The sequence below is a fragment of the Columba livia genome, unplaced genomic scaffold, assembly GCF_036013475.1.
Source record: "Columba livia isolate bColLiv1 breed racing homer unplaced genomic scaffold, bColLiv1.pat.W.v2 Scaffold_106, whole genome shotgun sequence".
In the NCBI taxonomy this organism is placed as follows: Eukaryota; Metazoa; Chordata; class Aves; order Columbiformes; family Columbidae; genus Columba; species Columba livia.
Genome location: NW_027043011.1, coordinates 3,189,924 through 3,203,504, shown reverse-complemented (window position 1 = coordinate 3,203,504; position 13,581 = coordinate 3,189,924).

The window sequence follows — 13,581 nt, the reverse complement described above, 5'->3', positions numbered from 1 at the left end:
GAAAGGCAGTCTGGGTTACTCCTGCCTCAGGCAAAGGCAAGCCCATTCGTGGGATTGTTTTTGCCCAGGGACCTGGCAGCACCTGGTGGGTGATGCTTAAGGATGGAGAAGTTCGGTGTGTACCTCAAGGGGATTTGAGTTTAGGTGAAAATATTCAATACTGAACTGCATGATGTGAATTGCCATACTAACAGTGTTTAATAAGTGTCTTCCAGATCAAGACAATGATGATGAAACCAGAGCTAGCTTCTTCGAGTGGCGCCTGACAACTTCTTCGAAGTTGATGTCTTTAACCCACAAACAGTGGTCATGAGATGTACTTGTACTATTTTTTCCTGCCCTGGGAGACTGTCGTGAAAAAATGAACTTAATGAACTTTTTAAAGGATGGTCCACTGATTAATTACTCCTGTGTATATATGTACATATGTATATATATATAGTACTAGTGATTAATTAGATTGTATTGATAGATTGTATTGATAAGGTTTAAGCATTCAGTGAATGGCATATTATAAGGGGTGGAATGTCCTGGTTTTGGTAAAAACAAGTTTCTCTTTCAGTGAATTTTGCCTGTCAGCTAAAGCCTTCATATTAACTGCATTTTCCTGGAGCACCAGACACATCTTTTGGTAAACCTATCAATGGAATGCAAACTTAATGATAAGCACAGATGGACATCTCGCGAGAGGGGCGACGAGAAACAAGTGAGCAAGAAACTGACCAACTGTGTATAACATTCCATTCACGTGAATACTTTATATAAAGTGGGAGATCACGAGGATCTCGTGTGCTTTTGCCCTTTTCCCTTCTGCTTATGGCCAACATTGGAAGAGGACCTTGCTAGTCGTCCCTGCAAACTGAGGCCTAGTGAGAGACTGAATCCAGCTCCGATTGGCTGCAGAGTCTAATCCAGGACTTTGGGTGCCGGATCTGCAGTTGCTGAGACTTTCAAGATTGGTTTTGTATATTTTGTATTATTTTCTCTATTCTTATTAGTAGCATTAGTAAAACATCTTTAATTTTTCACAACTCTCTTCACTCTGTGCTTCTTTTCCTCCCAATTGCCTCTCCTAAGTGAAAAGGGGGGAGAGGGAGGGGGAAGTGTGGGGGGGAAGAACAGGGGGTTAACAATACATCTGCCAGGGTTTTATTGTCACCCCGCAATCTCAACCCTCGACACTGTCCTTGCCTGTCCTTGCCTTGCCTTATTTCCTTCTCATCCTGTTCTCTGTCCCATCCTCTCTCACTAACCCCTCGTCTGGCTGCATGTCTCTTCTTTCCTTTTCTATCACTCTCCTGCTTCATGCCTCTTTAATGGCAATTCCTCCATCTCACTCCTGCAGCCCAACACTACTTTTTATTCTTCCTTCCCGTTCTCCTGTTCCCTTCGCTTTCTCCCTCTGTCCCATATCTTTCTTCCCGACTTGTCTTTTCAAGACTTTGGGCCAAATTCGCTCCAAGTCTGGGCATGGTTTGACCAATTTTCAGAGGCCTGGCTGGTGACAGCAGGGACAGCAGGCAGTGACAGGCCCGGGGCTGACAGGCTCCCCATCCACTAGGGGGCGCCTGGCTGCCACACCCAGCTGACATAGAACCTTTGTCACAATGCCCGCTACCGTGGCGAGTATGTGGTGACTCTGCAGGTGACAGGGACACTGCAGGACTTGGTGGCAGCTCAGCAATTTCTCAGTTCCCCAAAGAAGCGGAATTCTGCAAATTGCTGCCTTTGCTCTTGAAAGGATATCATCAGGTGGGTGTTTTGGTGTCATACTCTGAAAACCAGAGCAGAAATGGTGAAATATTCCCATGATATGCATGGTCCCTGCACCAAAGCACCGTGACTCAGCCTAAGGAGATCTGCAGCTTATTTTTTTGTACTGCCAGCAGATTGTGGAAGCACAGTATAAAAACCATCCTTATGGAGAGATCTGCGTATTTTAGGCTTAGTCTAATTGTCTCAAGTAGCTGAGGTTTTTGCTTGGGCCTAATCCATACGGTCTTATGGCCTTACTCCTAGTCTGAAGACGAATGTGCTAGAAACTATAAAGCGAAAAAATGTCCAGCAGCCTAGCCTTGCTTTGCCTGTCCTTGCCTGTCCTTGCCATGCCTTATTTCCTTCTCATCCTGTTCTCTGTCCCATCCTCCCTCACTAACCCCTCGTCTGGCTGCATGTCTCGTCTTTCCTTTTCTCTCACTCTCCTGCTTCCTGCCTCTTTTCCTGCAATTACTCCATCTCACTCCTGAATCCCAACACTACTTTTTATTCTTCCTTCCCTTTCTCCTGCTCCCTTCGCTTTCTCCCTCTGTCCCATATCTTTCTTCCCGACTTGTCTTTTCAAGACTTTGGGCCAAACTGGCCCCAAGTCTGGGCATGGTTTGACCAATTTTCAGAGGCCTGGCTGGTGACAGCAGGGACAGCAGGCAGTGACAGGCCCGGGGGTGACAGGCTCCCCATCCCCTAGGGGGCGCCTGGCTGCCACACCCAGCTGACATAGAACCTTTGTCACAATGCCCGCTACCGTGGCGAGTATGTGGTGACTCTGCAGGTGACAGGGACACTGCAGGACTTGGTGTCAGCTCAGCAATTTCTCACTTCCCCAAAGAAGCGGAATTCTGCAAATTGCTGCCTTTGCTCTTGAAAGGATATCATCAGGTGGGTGTTTTGGTGTCATACTCTGAAAACCAGAGCAGAAATGGTGAAATATTCCCATGATATGCATGGTCCCTGCACCAAAGCACCATGACTCAGCCTAAGGAGATCTGCAGCTTATTTTTTTGTACTGCCAGCAGATTGTGAAAGCACAGTATAAAAAACATCCTTATGGAGAGATCTGCTTATTTTAGGCTTAGTCTAAGTGTCTCAAGTAGCTGGGGATTTTGCTTGGGCCTAATCCATACGGTCTTATGGCCTTACTCCTAGTCTGAAGACGAATGTGCTAGAAACTATAAAGCGAAAAAATGTCCTGCAGCCTAGCCTTGCTTTGCCTGTCCTTGCCTGTGCTTGCCTTGCCTTATTTCCTTCTCATCCTGTTCTCTGTCCCATCCTCCCTCACTAAACCCTCGTCTGGCTGCATGTCTCTACTTTCCTTTTCTCTCACTCCTCTGCTTCCTGCCTCTTTTCTTGCAATTCCTCCATCTCACTTCTGCAGCCCAACACTACTTTTTATTCTTCCTTCCCTTTCTCCTGCTCCCTTCGCTTTCTCCCTCTGTCCTATAACTTTCTTCCCGACTTGTCTCTTGGAGACTTTGGTCCAAATTGGCCCCACGTCTGGCACGGTTTGACAAGTTTTCAGAGGCCTGGCTGGTGACAGCAGGGACAGCAGGCAGTGACAGGCCCGGGGCTGACAGGCTCCCCATCCCCTAGGGGGCGCCTGGCTGCCACACCCAGCTGACTTAGAACCTTTGTCACAATGCCCGCTACCGTGGTGAGGATGCGGTGACTCTGCAGGTGACAGGGGCACTGCAAGACTTGGTGTCTGCTCAGCAATTTCTCAGTTCCCCAAAGAAGCAGAATTCTGCAAATTGCTGCCTGTGCTCTTGAAAGGATGTCATCAGGTGGGTCTTTTGGTGTCATACACTGAAAAGCAGAGCAGAAATGGTGAAATATTCCCATGATATGCATGGTCCCTGCACCAAAGCACCATGACTCAGCCTAAGGAGATCTGCAGCTTATTTTTTTGTACTGCCAGCAGATTGTGGAATGCTGTATAAAAAGCCATCCTTATGGAGAGATTTTCGTATTTCATGCTTAGTCTAAGTGTCTCAAGTAGCTGGGGTTTTTGCCTGGGCCTAATCCATAAGGTCTTATGGTTTTCCTCCTCATCTGAAGACGAATGTGCTAGAAACTATAAAGCAAAAAAATGTCCTGCAGCCTAGCCTGTCCTTGCCTGTCCTTGCCTTGCCTTATTTCCTTCTCACCCTGTTCTCTGTCTCATCCTCTCTCACTAACCCCTCGTCTGGCTGCATATCTCTTCTTTCTTTCCTTTTCTCTCACTCTCCTGCTTCCTGCCCCTTTTCTTGCAATTCCTCCATCTAACTTCTGCAGCCCAACACTTTTTTTTATTCTTCCTTCCCTTTCTCCTGCTCCCTTCGCTTTCACCCTCTGTCCCATATCTTTCTTCACAACTTGTCTGTTGGAGACTTTGGGCCAAATTGGCCCCATGTCTGGGCATGGTTTGACCAGTTTTCAGTGCCCTGGCTGGTGACAGCAGGGACAGCAGGCAGTGACAGGCCCGGGGCTGACAGGCTCCCCATCCGCTAGGGGGCGCTCGTCTGCCACATCCATCTGACATAGAACGTTTGTCACAATGCCCGCTACCGTGGTGAGGATGCGGTGACTCTGGAGGCAACAGGGACTATGCAGGACTTGGTGGCAGCTCAGCAATTTCTCACTTCCTCTAAGAAGCGGAATTCTGCAAATTGCTGCCTTTGCTCTTGGAAGGATGTCATCAGGTGTGTGTTTTGGTGTAATACACTAAAACCAGAGTAGAAATGGTGAAATATTCCTATGATATGCATGATCCCTACACCAAAGCACCATTACTCAGCCTAAGGAGATCTGCAGCTTATATTTTTGTACTGCCAGCAGATTGTGAAAGTACAGTATAAAAACCATCCTTATGGAGAGATCTTCGTATTTTAGGCTTAGTCTAAGTGTCTCAAGTAGCTGGGGGTTTTGCTTGGGCCTAATCCATACGGTCTTATGGCTATCCACCACGTCTGAAGACGAATGTGCTAGAAACTATAAAGCAAAAAAATGTCCTGCAGCCTAGCCTTGCCTTGCCTATCCTTGCCTGTCCTTGCCTTGCCTTATTTCCTTCTCATCCTGTTCTCTGTCCCACCCTCTCTCACTAACCCCTCGTCTGGCTGCATGTCTCTTCTTTCCTTTTCTCTAACTCTCCTGCTTCCTACCTCTTTTCTTTCAGTTCCTCCATATCACTCATGCAGCCCAACACTACTTTTTATTCTTCCTTTCCTTTTGTTCTGCTCCCTTCGCTTTCTCCCTCTGCCCCATATATTTTTTCCAGACTTGTCTGTTGGAGACTTTGGGCCCCTTTGGCCCCAAGTCTGGGCATGGTTTGACCAATTTTCAGAGGCCTGGCTGGTAACAGGAGGGACAGCAGGCAGTGACAGGCCCGGGGCTGACAGGCTCCTCCTCCCCTAGGGGGCGGCTGGCTGTCACACCCAGCTGACATCGTACTTTGTCACAATGCCCGCTACCGTGGTGAGGATGCGGTGACTCTGCAGGTGACAGGGACACTGACGGACTTGGTGTCAACTCAGCAATTTCTCACTTCCCCAAAACAGAGGTATTCTGCAAATCGCAGCCTTTCCTCTTGAAAGGAAATCAGCAAGTGGGTGTTTTGGTGTAATACACTGAAAACGAGGGCAGAAATGGTGAAATATTCCCATGATATGCCTGATCCCTGCACCAAAGCACCATGACTCAGCCTAAGGAGATCTACAGCTTATTTTTTTGTACTGCCAGCAGATTGTGGAAGTACAGTATGAAAACCATCCTTATGGAGAGATCTGCATATTTTAGGCTTAGTCTAAGTGTCTCAGGTAGCTGAGACACTTTGTGTGTCACAAATCCCTCCTTACAGTTTCTGGATTACAAACCCCGTTGGACAGCATGGGTGTCAGAAACCCCACTGAATAGCGTGTGTGTGTCACAAATGCCTTTGGAAAGCATGGGTGTGTCACAAACACCATTGGACAGCGTGTGTGTCACAAACGCCATCGGACAGCGTATGTTTCACAACCCCCATTGGACAGCATGTGTATCATAACGCCCATTGGAAAGTGTCTGTGTCACAAACCCCATTGGACAGCGTGTGTGTGTCACAATCCCCATTGGACAGCGAGTGTCTTACAAACACCCCTGCACACTGTGTGTGTCACAAATGCCATTGAACAGCGTGTATGTCTCAAGCACCATTGGACAGCGTGCGTGTGTCACAAACCCCAATGGAAAGTGTGTGTGTCACAAACCCCATTGGACAGCGTGTGTCACAAACCCCCCGGACAGCGTGTGTGTCACAATCCTTATTGGACAGCATGTGTGCCTCAAGCCCATGGGACAGTGTGTGTGTCACAAACCCTAATGGACAGCATGTGTGTCACAAACCGCATTGGACAGTTTGTGTGTCACAAACGCCTTTGGACAACATGTGTGTCTGAAACCCCATTGGACAGTGTGTTTGTCAAAAACCCATTGAACAACCTTTTTGTCTCAAACCCCATTGGACAGCATGTGTATTACAAACGACAGTGGACAGCGTGTGTGTCACAAAACCCGTGGACAGTGTGTGTGTCACAAACCCCATTGGACAGCCTTTGTGTGTCACCAACCCCGTTGGACAGTGTCTGTGCCAGAATCCCCATTGGACAGTGTGGATGTCACAAACCCCATTGGACCATGTGTGTGTCATCAACAGGATTGGACAGCCTGTGTGTCACAATCCCCATTGGACAGTGTGTGTGTCACAAAACACCTTGGACAGCGTGTGTGTCACAAACCCCATTGGAATGTGTGTGTTTCACAATCCCAATTGAATAGTGTGTGTGTCTCACAAAACCCATTGGAGAGTGTGTGTGCCATAAACCCCATTGGACAGCATGTTTTTGTCACAATCCACATTGGACAGCGTGTGTGTCACAAAAGGCATGGGGCAGCGTGTGTGTCACAAACCCCAGGGGACACTGTGTGTGTCACAAACCCCATTGTACAGCATGTGTGTCACAAACCCCATTGGACAGTGTGTGTGTCACAAACCCCACTGGATAGTGTGTCTGTGTCACAAACACCATTGGACAGCGAGTGTATTTCACACACCCCATTAGACAGTGTGTGTGCCCCAAACCCCATTGGACAGCATGTGTGTTTTACAAGAACCATTGGACAATGAGTGTGTGTCACAAACCCCCTTAGACTGTGTGTGTTTCACAAAACCCATTGGGCAGAGTGTGTATCATAAAACTCATTGGAAAGTGTCTGTGACACAAACCCCATTGGACAGTGTGTGTGTGCCATAAACCCTATTGGACAGCGTGCATGTCACAATCCCCATTGAACAGCGTGTGTGTCTCAAACCCACCTGGACAGTGTGTGTGTCACAAACCCCCCTGGACAGTGTCTGTGTCACAAACAGCATTTCACAGCGTGTGTGTCTACAAACGCCATTGGACAGCGATTGTGTGTCACAACCCTATTAGATTGTGTGTGTGTCACTAAACCCATTATACAGCGTTTGTGTCACAAATCCCATTGGACAGTGTGTGTGTCACAAACCCCATTTGACAGCGTGTGTGTCACAAACACAATTGGACAGCGAGTGTGTGTCACAAAACCCATTAAACAGTGTGTGTGTCACAAAACGCTTTGGACAGCATGTTTGTCACAAAACCCATTGGAATGTGTGTGTCACAAACCCCATTGTACAGCGCGTGTGTGTCACAAACCCTATTGGAAAGCTTGTGTGTCAGAAACCCCATTGGATAGAGTATGTGTGGCATAAACCCCATTGGACAGCGTGTGTGTGTCACAAACCCATTTGCACAGTGTGTGTGCCATAAACCCCTTTGGACAGCGTGTGTGAGTCACAATCCCTATTGAACAGCCTGTGTGTCACAATCCCCATTTGACAGCCTCTGTGTCTCAAACACCATTGAACAGCGTGTGTGTCTCAAACCCCCCTGGACAGTGTGTGTGTCACAAACACCCCTTGACAGTTTCTGTGTCACAAACGCCATTGCACAACGTGTGTGTCGCAATCCCCTTTGGACACCGTGTGTGTGTCGAGGGTTAAGATTGCGGGGTGACAATAAAACCCTGGCAGATGTATTGTTAACCCCCTCTCCCCACCCCCACTTCCCCCTCCCTCTCCCCGCTTTCCACTAAGGAGAGGCAATTGGGAGGAAAAGAAGGACAGAGTGAAGAGAGTTGGAAAAAATTAAAGATGTTTTACTAATGCTACTAATAAGAATAGAGAAAATAATACAAAATATACAAAACCAATCTTGAAAGTCTCAGCAACTGCAGAGCCGGCACCCGAAGTCCTGGATTAGACTCTGCAGCCAATCGGAGCTGGATTCAGTCTCTCACTAGGCCTCAGTTTGCAGGGACGACTAGCAAGGTCCTCTTCCAATGTTGGCCATAAGCAGAAGGGAAAAGGGCAAAAGCACACGAGATCCTTGTGATCTCCCACTTTTATATGAAGTATTCAAGTGAATGGAATGTTATACACAGTTGGTCAGTTTCTTGGTCTCTTTCTTCTAGTCGCCCTTCTCGCGAGATGTCCATCCGTGCTTATCAATAAGTTTGCATTCCATTGATAGGTTTACCAAAACATGTGTCTGGTTCTCCAGGAAAATGCAGTTAATATGAAGGCTTTAGCTGACAGGCAAACTCACTGAAAGAGATACTTGTTTTTAACAAAACCAGGACATTCCACCCCTTATAATACGCCATTCACTGAATGCTTAAACCTTATCAATACAATCTATCAATATAATCTAATTAATCACTACAACTATATATCTATATATACATATGTACATATATACACAGGAGTAATTAATCAGTGGACCATCCTTTAAAAAGTTCATTAAGTTCGTTTTGTCACGACAGTCTCCCAGGGCAGGAAAAATGGTACAAGTGCATCTCATTACCACTGTTTGTGGCTTAAAGACATCAACTTCGAAGAAGTTGTCAGGCGCCACTCGAAGAAGCTAGCTCTGGTTTCATCATCATTGTCTTGATCTGGAAGACACTTATTAAACACTGTTAGAATGGCAATTCACATCATGCAGTTCAGTATTGAATATTTTCACCTAAACTCAAATCCCCTTGAGGTACACACCGAACTTCTCCATCCTTAAGCATCACCCACCAGGTGCTGCCAGGTCCCTGGGCAAAAACAATCCCACGAATGGGCTTGCCTTTGCCTGAGGCAGGAGTAACCCAGACTGCCTTTCCTAACATGTTTTTCATGTGTACTACAGGGACTTTATCTCCTTCTACAGTCCGTAGAATTTCTGATTGGGCAGGCCCGGCTCGATTGGTTGATCCCCGGGTGTTGACCAACGAAGTGGCTTTTGCTAAATGTGAGTCCCAATTTTTAAAGGTTCCACCACCAAGTGCCTTTAGTGTAGTTTTTAGGAAACCATTGTACCTTTCAATTTTCCCAGAGGCTGGTGCATGATATAGAATATGATATACCCACTCAATACCATGTTCTTTGGCCCAATTGTCTATAAGACTGTTTTTGAAATGAGTACCGTTGTCTGATTCAATTCTTTCTGGCGTACCGTGTCGCCAAAGGACTTGCTTTTCAAGGCCCAAGTTAGGAAATTGAGTCTGTCCCAAACCGCAATGGGCAGCGTGTTTGTCACACACACCATTGGACAGCATGTGTGTCACAACCAACATTGGACAGCGTGTGTGTATAATAATCCCCATCGGACACTGTGTGTGTCACAAACACCATTGGGATAACGTGTGTCACAAACCCCATTGTACGGTGTGTGTGTCAAAAAACCTACTGGACATCATGTGTGTCACGGACCCCGTTGGACAGCGTATGTGTCACAAAACCCATTGCACAGTTTGTGTGTCAGAAACCCCCCTGTACAATGTCTGTGTCACAAACGCCATTGGACAGTGTGTGTGTCACAAACCCAATTGGACAGAGTTTCTTGACAAACCCCTTGGACAGCGTGTGTGTGTCATAATCCCCATTGGACAGTGTGTGTGTTTCACAAACCCCATTGGACAGCGTGTCTGTCACAATCTCCATTGGAATGTGTGTGGGTCACAAAACCCTCTGGACAGCGTGTGTGTCACAATCCCCACTGGACAGCGTGTGTGTCACAAACACCAATGTACAATGTGTGTGTCACAAACCACTTTGGACAGCGTGCGTGTCACAAAGAGCATGGGACAGCTTGTGTCTGTCACAATCCGGATTGGACAGTGTGTTTGTCACAAACCCCATTAGACAGTGTGTGTGTCAGAAATCCCATTGCACAGCGTGTGTGTAACAAAACACATTGCATAGCGTGTATTTGTCACCAACCCCATTGGACAGTGTGTGTATCACAAACCCCATTGTATAGCGTGTGTTTGTCACAAACCCCATTGGACATCGTGTGTGTCACAACCCCATTGGACAGAGTGCATGTGTCAGAAACCCCATTGGACAACGTGTGTCATCACAACCCCCACTGGACAGAGTGTGTGTGTCACAAACCCCATTGGACAGTGTGTGTGTCACAAACCCTCCTTAACAGTGTGTGTGTCACAAAACACAATGGACAGCGTGCGTGTCACAAACACGATTGGACAGCGCGTGAGTGTCACAAAATCCATTAGACTGTGTGTGTCACAAACCCCATTGGACAGCGTGTGTGTGTCACAATCCCCATTGGACAATTGTATGTCACAAACGCCTTTGGACAGTGTGTGTGTCAGAAACCACATTGGAAACTGTGTGTGTCAGAGACCCCATTAGACAGCGTGTGTGTCACAAACCCCCCTGGACAGCGTGTGTATCACAAAACCCATTGTATAGCGTGTCTGTGTTACAAACCCTATTGAAAAGTTTGGGTGTTCACAAATCCCACTGGACAGCATATGTGTCACGAACCCCATTGGACACCGTGTGTGTCACAAGCCCCATTGGACTGAGTGTGTGTGTCAGAAACCCCATTGGACAACTTGTGTGTCACTAACCCCATTGTACAGTGTGTGTGTCACAAACCCCTCTGTACAGCGTTTGTGTCACAAACCCCCCTGGACACTGTGTGTGTCACAAACCCCATTGGACAGCGTGTGTGTGTCACAATCCCCATTGGACAATTGTATGTCACAAACGCCTTTGGACAGTGTGTGTGTCAGAAACCACACTGGAAACTGTGTGTGTCACAGACCCCATTAGACAGCGTGTGTGTCACAAACCCCCCTGGACAGCGTGTGTGTCACAAAACCCATTGTATAGCGTGTCTGTGTTACAAACCCTATTGAAAAGTTTGGGTGTTCACAAATCCCACTGGACAGCATATGTGTCACGAACCCCATTGGACACCGTGTGTGTCACAAGCCCCATTGGACTGAGTGTGTGTGTCAGAAACCCCATTGGACAACTTGTGTGTCACTAACCCCATTGTACAGTGTGTGTGTCACAAACCCCTCTGTACAGCGTTTGTGTCACAAACCCCCCTGGACACTGTGTGTGTCACAAACCCCATTGGACAGCGTGTATGACACAAACCCCTTTGGAAAGTGTGTGTGTCCCAAACCGCAATATTCAGCGTGTGTGTCACAAACACCATTGGTCAGCATGCGTATCACAAACACCATTGGACAGCGTGTGTGTATCACAATTCCCATTGGACAGCGTGTGTGTCACAAACCCCATTGGATAGAGCGTGTGTAACAAACCCCCCTGTACAGTGTGTGTGTCACAAGCCCCATTGGACAGATTGTGTGTGTCACAAAACCCATTGGAGAGCGTGTGTGTTACAAACCCCATTGGACAGCGTGTGTGTCACAAACCCCATTGGACAGCATGCGTGTGAAAAAACCCATGGGACAGCGTGTGTGTGTCACAAACCCCATTGGACAGTGTGTGTGTCTCAAACCTCCCTGAACAGTGTGTGTGTCACAAAACACAATGGACAATGTGGGTGTCACAAACACCATTGGACAGCGCGTGAGTGTCACAAAACCCATTAGACAGTGTGTGTGTCACAAAGCCCGTTGCACAGTGTGTTTGTCACAAACCCGCCTTGATAGTGCGTGTGTCACAAACACCATCGGACAGCGTGTGAGTCACAAAACCCATTGGAAAGTGTGTGTGTCACAAAACCCACTGGACAGTGTGTGGGTCACAAACCCCCCTGTACAGTGTATGTGTCACAAAGCCCATTGGACATTGTGTTTATCGCAAACCCGTCCGGACAGTGTGTGTGTCACAAACCCCTCTAGACAGCGTGTATGTCACAAGCCCCATTGGACAGTGTGTGCGTTTCACAAACCACATTGGACAGCATGTGTGTGGTACAATCCCCATTGGACAATTGAATGTCACAAACCCCTTTGGACAGTGTGTGTGTCAGAAACCACATTGGAAACTGTGTGTGTCACAGACCCCATTAGACAGCGTGTGTGTCACAAACCCCCCTGGACAGCGTGTGTGTCACAAATCCCATTGTATAGCGTGTCTGTGTCACAAACCCTATTGAAAAGTTTGTGTGTTCACAAATCCCACTGGACAGCATATGTGTCACGAACCCCATTTGACACCGTGTGTGTCACAAGCCCCATTGGACTCAGTGTGTGTGTCAGAAACCCGATTGGACATCGTGTGTGTCACTAACCCCATTGGACAGTGTGTGTGTCAAAAACCCCACTGTACAGCGTTTGTGTCACAAACCCCCCTGGACACGGCGTGTGTCACAAACCCCATTGGACAGCGTGTATGACACAAACCCCTTTGGAAAGTGTGTGTGTCCCAAACCGCAATATTCAGCGTGTGTGTCACAAACACCACTGGTCAGCATGCGTATCACAAACACCATTGGACAGCGTGTGTATATCACAATCCCCATTGGACAGCGTGTGTGTATCACAATCCCCATTGGACAGCGTGTGTATGTCCCAATCCCCATTGGACAGCGTGCGTGTCAGAAACCCCATTGGACAGAGTGTGTGTGACAAACCCCATTGGACAGACAGTGTGTGTGTCACAAACCCCCCTGGACAGTGCGGGTGTCACAAACCCCATTTGACAGCGTGTGTGTCAGAAACACCTTTGGAGAGCGTGGGTGTGTCACAAACCCCTTAGACAGTCTGTGTGTCACAAAACCCATTGGACAGCGTGTGTGTCACAAACCACATTGGAAAGTCTGTGTGTCACAAATCCCATTGTATAGCGTGTGTATGTCACAAACCCTATTGGACAGAGTGTTTGTCATGAACCCCATGGGACAGCGCCCGTTTCTCAAACCCCATTGGACAGCGTGTGTGTCACAATCCCCATCGGACAGAGTGTGTTTCACAAATCCCATTGGACAGCGTGTGTGTCACAAACTCCACTGGACAGTGTGTGTGTCACAAATCCCATTGGACAGCGTGTGTGTCACAAACCCCTTTGAACGGTGTGTGTGTCACAAACCCCTTTGAACAGCGTGTGTGTCACAAACAACCCTGGAGAGTCTCTGAGTCACAAACCCCTCGAGACATTGTGTGTGTCACAAACCCCATTGGACAGCATGTGTGTCACAAACCCCATGTTACAGCGTGTGTGTGTCACAATACCCATTGGACAGCGTGTGTGTCACAAGCCTCGTTGGACAGAGTGTGTGTGTCACTAACCCATTAGACAGGGTGTGTGTGTAACAATGCCCATTGGAGAGTTGTGTGTCACAAACCCCATTGAACAGAGTGTGTGTGAGAAACCCCATTAATCAGTGTGTGTGTCACAATCCCCCCTGGACAGTGTGTATGGCACAAACCCCATTGGAAACTTGGTGTGTCACAGACCCCTTTGGGTAGAGTGTGTGTAACAAACCCCCC